General features: G+C 36.3%; 1 pseudogene; it reads right to left on the bottom strand.

Annotated features, from left to right (window-relative positions):
- Window positions 1–4,066: 4,066 nt before the first annotated feature.
- On the bottom strand, window positions 4,067–5,136 carry LOC123256470 (annotated as a pseudogene).
- Between the last annotated feature and the right edge of the window lie 1,285 nt (window positions 5,137–6,421).

Raw genomic sequence — 6,421 nt, 5'->3', positions numbered from 1 at the left:
TGACACATAAACAAGAAGATCCCAGGACTATTTCAGGATTGTGACTTCAAAACCAAGCCATCATCCATGACATTGTGTTGCATCTCTTTTGCATTCATTATCAATAAGTAGTTAGTTCTTGTCTATGCATAGAGTAACTTAATAGACATAAAGTACACATTATGAATAACAAGTTAGTAAGCCCCTGTCTAAAATGAGTGGAATTTATTAGTTTTTAAACCTTGATTTTCTGTCTTAATAACAACTCTAAGATCAAAAGGCCAGGGCTAGGCAAACAGGATAAAGTGACTTGCCCAGGGTCACATAGCTCAGAAGTCTCTATCACTAGGAAGGAAGATTTGTACCCAGGACATCTTTGTTGCAGGGCTGGCAATGTACAACATGTACATTATCCACTGTACCACATAGCTGCTACATGGGAAATTTCTAAGGAGTGCAGAACTTTCTCAGACTCAATAAAGGGGAAATTAACTTTCCTGAGGGCAGTGTCATTATGGATGCATCTTGAATGGCCTACCCTAAATTTGCTTTAAAGTGAAGAGTACTAGAAAGCATATAGGATTAGATAATTTCCTTTTGTTCTTCTAATACCTTTTGGGGGATCAGTGAGGAAAACAACTTTTCTAGTCAACATTTTTATTTTGTACAGCAGTTCATACAAATAAGTCTTCTTTCTACTTGTCAATGCCAGTGTCCCAAAATCACAAATGCAGTTTTAAACTTTAATAACTTAAAACTATGCAAAGACATTTATGATACCCTGTATATGTATGTTATATATTCATGTGCATTATGTTATCATTGAATTAAACCCTGAAGAGGGTTTGTTTACTCTGCTTCAGTTCATATGAGTGTTCCAAGGCTTCTCTCAAAGTATCTCCATTATTTCTTACACATTTGTATTTCCCCTCATTTATAAAGTATAACATCATCAGCCATTCCCATAGTTGATACTGTAATGCAGGGTTGCAGCAGAAGCTTTTTGCTTTTGGGAATCAACTGTAGCATCTTTTGCAGTTAGACGTTTTAGAATGTTCACAGAAAAACAGTTGGAGCCTGATACTATAAATGGTCCTGAGGTTCCAACTGAGGGGCTTTTGCCTGTTGGCTTTGGGGTTTTGGGCTTTTGGCTTCTGCCTTTGCCTCTGCCTTTTGTCTTTGGGACATTTGGACTTAGCCTGATTTTCTCTGGACCTCTCCCTGATTTCTCTATTTATGTCCCTACTATTTCCCTGAATTTCCTCTTGGGGCCCTGGGAGGAAGGGAGGTTTTGGTGTTTGGACATCATGGTTTTACCTTCTGTAGGCAAGAAGGATATCCTAAATCAAGCCACCCCATTATTTAGTGATCTGATAATACCTTTGCTTCAGGGAGTGAAACCTTCCTGACTGGGAGAGCCAGCCTCTCTCAGTCTGACCCTCCTTCTCTGTGACCCTTCCCCCAGCACCAGCTTTCTCCCTAGCAGCAGCTACAAATCCTGAAACCCTCTTTCCCTTAGGCTCCCTCTAACATCAATAAATACCCTTTGTTACCTACACAAAAACTTTGGTGAATCATTGTATTGAATATTAAGGCAAAGGGTGAAGAGAGAAGAAATTACTTTCCTTTTATTTCTTGGGGGAAACCTAGACATCCATCTTGGGCAGGAAAGGGGACTTCCTGCAGACATCAATTTCACTGTCAGGGAAGAGCCTTTGACTCCTCCCTCAAGGGTTCTTAGAAATTAACAATAGAAAACCCTCCAGCCAGATCTAAAATGTTTCCCCCCAATTCAAAATATCTCTCTTTTACTAGTTTCTCCAATAATTTTATTTACATTTGAACTAATTTTTGCAATCATAATTATCCCATATCTTCCTATTCCTCTTTATTGTTTGCTAAGGAACTCTTGCCTTATACATTGATCTGAAAGAGAGTTTCTTCTAATTCATATTTGGCATCTTTTATGAATAAGTCATTTATTCATTTGGTCATTGTTATATTTGTTGAGTTGTTCATTTTAGAGCTCTCTTCTCTCATATCATCTTAATTTCCCCATTATGTTTTTTAAATAGGAAATTTTCACTCTGTTACCTTGGATTTTTAGTTTTATTCAAAACTGCCTATGATGTTATTTGCTTTTGCATGTTGTATACAAAGTCTGTTTACATTTGTTCTAAATGGATTTTTTTTACTTACCATGGTTGAGGTGTCAAAACCTAAACCTAAATCTGTATAGTAGAGGGAATTTAGTAGACTAATTATATTTTATCAGATATTGCATGTACTATGGGATGTATTTAATTATTTAGGGTTTCTATCATTTTTTGATCCTCCATTCTTTAGGACTGCAATTTAATCTATTAGTTTTATTAATTTCTTTAGTGGCTTTTTATTGAACATAATTTCAATTGTATTGTGGTCTATAAAGGATGTTCAGGTTCACCAAAACACTGACTTTTATTCATTCAACCAACAACTACAGAAGGAAACCTTTGGACTTCAATTTAAAGTTTTTAGGGAAAAATGTCTATGACTTTCATAATTCATAACCACCTATGGCTATGGGGTTTTTTGGAAAGGGATTCAACTATTCTACAATGATCTTATTTATACCATAACACAGACCAGTCTTCTCCAGAAAGTGGACAATTTTATTTCATATGGGAAGAAAAGTCATGAAAAAAGATAACAAAAGAATTCTTCCTTCTTGCATTATCATTTAACTTTTCCTGTGTACCAATCCCATCTCCTGGATTTTCATCATTAGGGAAGACACAATTTATTATATTTTTTGTAACTCAGAATGTTGAGAGATATTATGCACATAGTGCATGCTTTGTGCTTTTTGAGGGAAAATAATGAAGGTTTTGTGAAAACAAAACAAAGAACGGATTTAATATTTCAGAACCATTTAAAGGAGAAATGCATCAATAAGCAGGTGAAATATTATTTTATTACAAGAAATAAAAAGACTCCAGAGACATGTACTGAGCACAAATTTTTGTATCAGCAAGGTCATGAAAGCAGATTGAGGCAGCAAAAACAGATATAGTTCATTTATTTATTTGTTTGTTTGTTTGTTTGTTTGTTTATATATTTATTTAAAATCCCTTACCTTCTGTTTTGGAGTCAATACTGTATAATGACTCCAAGGCAGAAGGGTGGTAAGGGCAGGCAATGGGAGTCAAGTGATTTGCCCAGGCTCACACAGCTGGGAAGTTTCTGAGGCCAGAACTGAACCTAGGACCTCCCACCTCTAGACCTGGCTCTCAATCCACTGAGCTACCCAGCTGCCCCCCAGACAATAGTTTTCAGAGTGTAAGCAAGTTTGAGCTCTTGGAGGTGAAGGGGGATTGACATTCCAGCTACAGGGCAGAAATAGTCACAGTAAGACAGCCACTGTTAGAAAACTATACTATAAACATCATACAGTCAAAGTTAACCAGAGTCTGCACCTAATAAAAACTGTTCTGAGAAGGATTGTCCCAGAGTTTGTCAAATTGTGTGAACAGTCATGAATAGTTAAGAAGCAAAACATACAAATGACAAGTGAAAATAAAATGATGGACAGGTGGTCAGACCTGGACTATTTCCCAGGATTCTGAGAATGGGAAGGAAAATTTTATAGCAGGAAAATGAACTGGAAGATGTGAAATCATTTGAAATTACATATCAGATCAATAAATGAGAAGTTAATGAAATTAAGAAATGAGGCAGATATCATGAGCCAGGAGAGTTTATAGAGCTGAAAGACTTGGTTATTATTAATTCCATAAAATATTAGTCAGCATTTTTAATAGAAGAATCAGAGATATACCACAGTAAAAATTCTTAAAAAGCATTATGACTTAGTCTAGTGGAAAGAATGTTTTTTGGCCCCCTCTACTAAAAAGTCTTGCTAGTTTTTGTTACATGGTTAGTATCAGATTCATTTGGCAATTATGAATATTGAGAAAACTATAAATATAAAGAAAAATTTGGTGTCAGATTTCTTATTCTAACCCTTATTCTTGTTCAGAAAATAAAATCCTGGTTGAAGAACCATCCCATAAGATTTTGTCAGTGACAATGAGTTTTTGGTTTATCAAAACCAGGGGAAAAAGAAAGCATAAATTAAGGGATTCCCAGCTGAGTTATAATAAGCAAAGCAATAGCAAATATCATAAACATAAGCAAGAGTGATGAAGCCAAGGAAAGTATCAATTACAGAGCCAAGTGAGTCAGGTAACCATGGAATCAGAAATGCAATCACTGTGATGCACAGTGTTTTGGGTGCTTTTCTCTCCCTCTTGGACACTCTGGCTTTGTAACTATCTGAAGATGAAGATTCCCCTGTGCTCCTTGTATTTTCTTTTTTTTTAATTTTTAAAAAATCTTAACTTCCATCTTGGAGTCAATACTTTGTATAGGCTCCAAGGTAGAAGAGTGGTAAGGGCTAGGCAATGAGGGTTAAGTGACTTGCCCAGGGTCACACATCTGAGAAGTGTCTGAGGCCAGATTTGAACCAGGGCCACCCCTCTCTAGGCCCGCCTATGAATTCACTGATCTACCCACCTGCTCCAGCTACTTGTATTTTCAATCTTTCTAGCCTGTACTTTAGCTATTAGAAAAATCTTAGAGTAAAGAAATGTGTCTGGGTATATCCAAAAAACAGGGTATATACCAAATCCCTTTTATGACACTAACAGGATCCATTTCTGATTCACAACAATTGAACAGCCTTCAACACAAGTGAGGACATTTACCAACTTCTCCAGTCCATCATCATTGACACCTGTATAAAAAGGAGAGAGATATGCACAGCCCAGAGACAGATAATGTGAACTTGGTTGGATAGGTTAGAGGGTCAGTGACAGAAATATATCCATCAATAGAGATAAAGCACAAGTGAAAGAGGAAAGTATAATAAAATGCTGCATTAAATGTAGTTATGAAGTTTACAGTAACTGTTCCCAAGTACCAGTAACCCTCCACAGACCTCACTATGCTGAAGGGCATCACAGTGGCTCCCACCAGAAAGTCAGCACAAGCCAAGGAGGCAATAAGGAAGTTGGCTGGAGAGTGCAGCTGCCTGAAGTGAAGGATTGAAATCATGACCAGAAGGTTTCCCAAGACAGCCAGCACAACCCCAGTGCCAAAGTTCATGTAGAACATGACTTAGTGTCCTTTGGAGTAGGGAAAATGAATGCAGGAGCCACTGATGTTCTCATAGAAGAGCTGCACAGATAGATGTAGGCTGGGACCCAATGTTGTAAATCACGATATTTTCTTTGCAGCATGCAGTGTTTATATGCTTTGTGATCAACCAGAGAGCTTACCACTGAAATCTTCAATGGCATTTTAAAAAGAAGATGTTAATTTGATGTCCTTGTAAGAATTACCAGTTATATCCTCAAATCATGAGAAAACTTTTTTATTTTAATGATCATTCTCCAATCACTTTATCTATGTTAGCCTAATTTTCTTACATTTCCTTTCTTTATATTCAAGTCATTCAACCACTCTGAATTTATCTTGGTGTGGGATGTGAGATGTTGATCTAAACCTAATCTCTCCCATATTGTTTTCCAATTTTCCCAGCAGTTTTTGTCAAATAGTGGATTCTTGTCCCAAAAGTTGGGCTCTTTGTGTTTATCATAGACTTTCTTGCTGTTGTCACTTACTGTCTGTCTCTTAGCCAGTACCACATTGTTTTGGTGACCACTGCTTTACAGTATAGTTTAATATCTGGTACTGCCAGCCACCTTCCTTCAAGTTTTTTTTCATTCTTTCCCTTGAAATTCTTGATCTTTTGTTCTTCCAAATGAACTTTTTTATAGTTTTTTTCTAATTCTGTAAAAAAGTTTCTTTTTAGTTGGATAGGTATGGCACTAAATAAGTAAATTAATTTGGGTAGAAGGAGTCCTACCAAATCCCTTTTATGACACTAATATGGTAAAGATTCCAAAGTCAGGGAGATCAAAAACCGAGAAAGAAAACTATAGACCAATCTCCCTAATGAACATAAATGCAAAAATCTGAAATATAGAATAGTAGCAAAAAGACTCCAGCAAGTGTTCAAGAGAGTTATCCATTATGATCAGGTGGGATTTATACCAGGAAAGCAAGGATGGTTCAACATTGGGAAAACCATCCACATAATCGACCATATCAACAAGCTAACAAACAAAAATCACATGATTATCTCAATAGATGCTGGAAAAGCCTTTGACAAAATACAACACTCATTCCTATTGAAAACACTAGAAAGTTAAGGAATAGAAGGACCTTTCCTAAAAATATTAAACAGTATATATCTATAACTACCAATAAGCATTATATGCAATGGTGATAAATTAGAAGCCTTTTCAATAAGATGAGGCACAAAACAAGGATGTTCATTTTCACCTCTTTTATGTAACATTGTATTGGAAACACTGGCGATAGCAATTAGAGAAGA

This window comes from Gracilinanus agilis, unplaced genomic scaffold (assembly GCF_016433145.1).
Source record: "Gracilinanus agilis isolate LMUSP501 unplaced genomic scaffold, AgileGrace unplaced_scaffold59333, whole genome shotgun sequence".
Lineage (NCBI taxonomy): Eukaryota > Metazoa > Chordata > Mammalia > Didelphimorphia > Didelphidae > Gracilinanus > Gracilinanus agilis.
The sequence above is the reverse complement of the archived record's forward strand: the minus strand, read 5'-3'. Positions and strand labels throughout refer to the sequence as shown.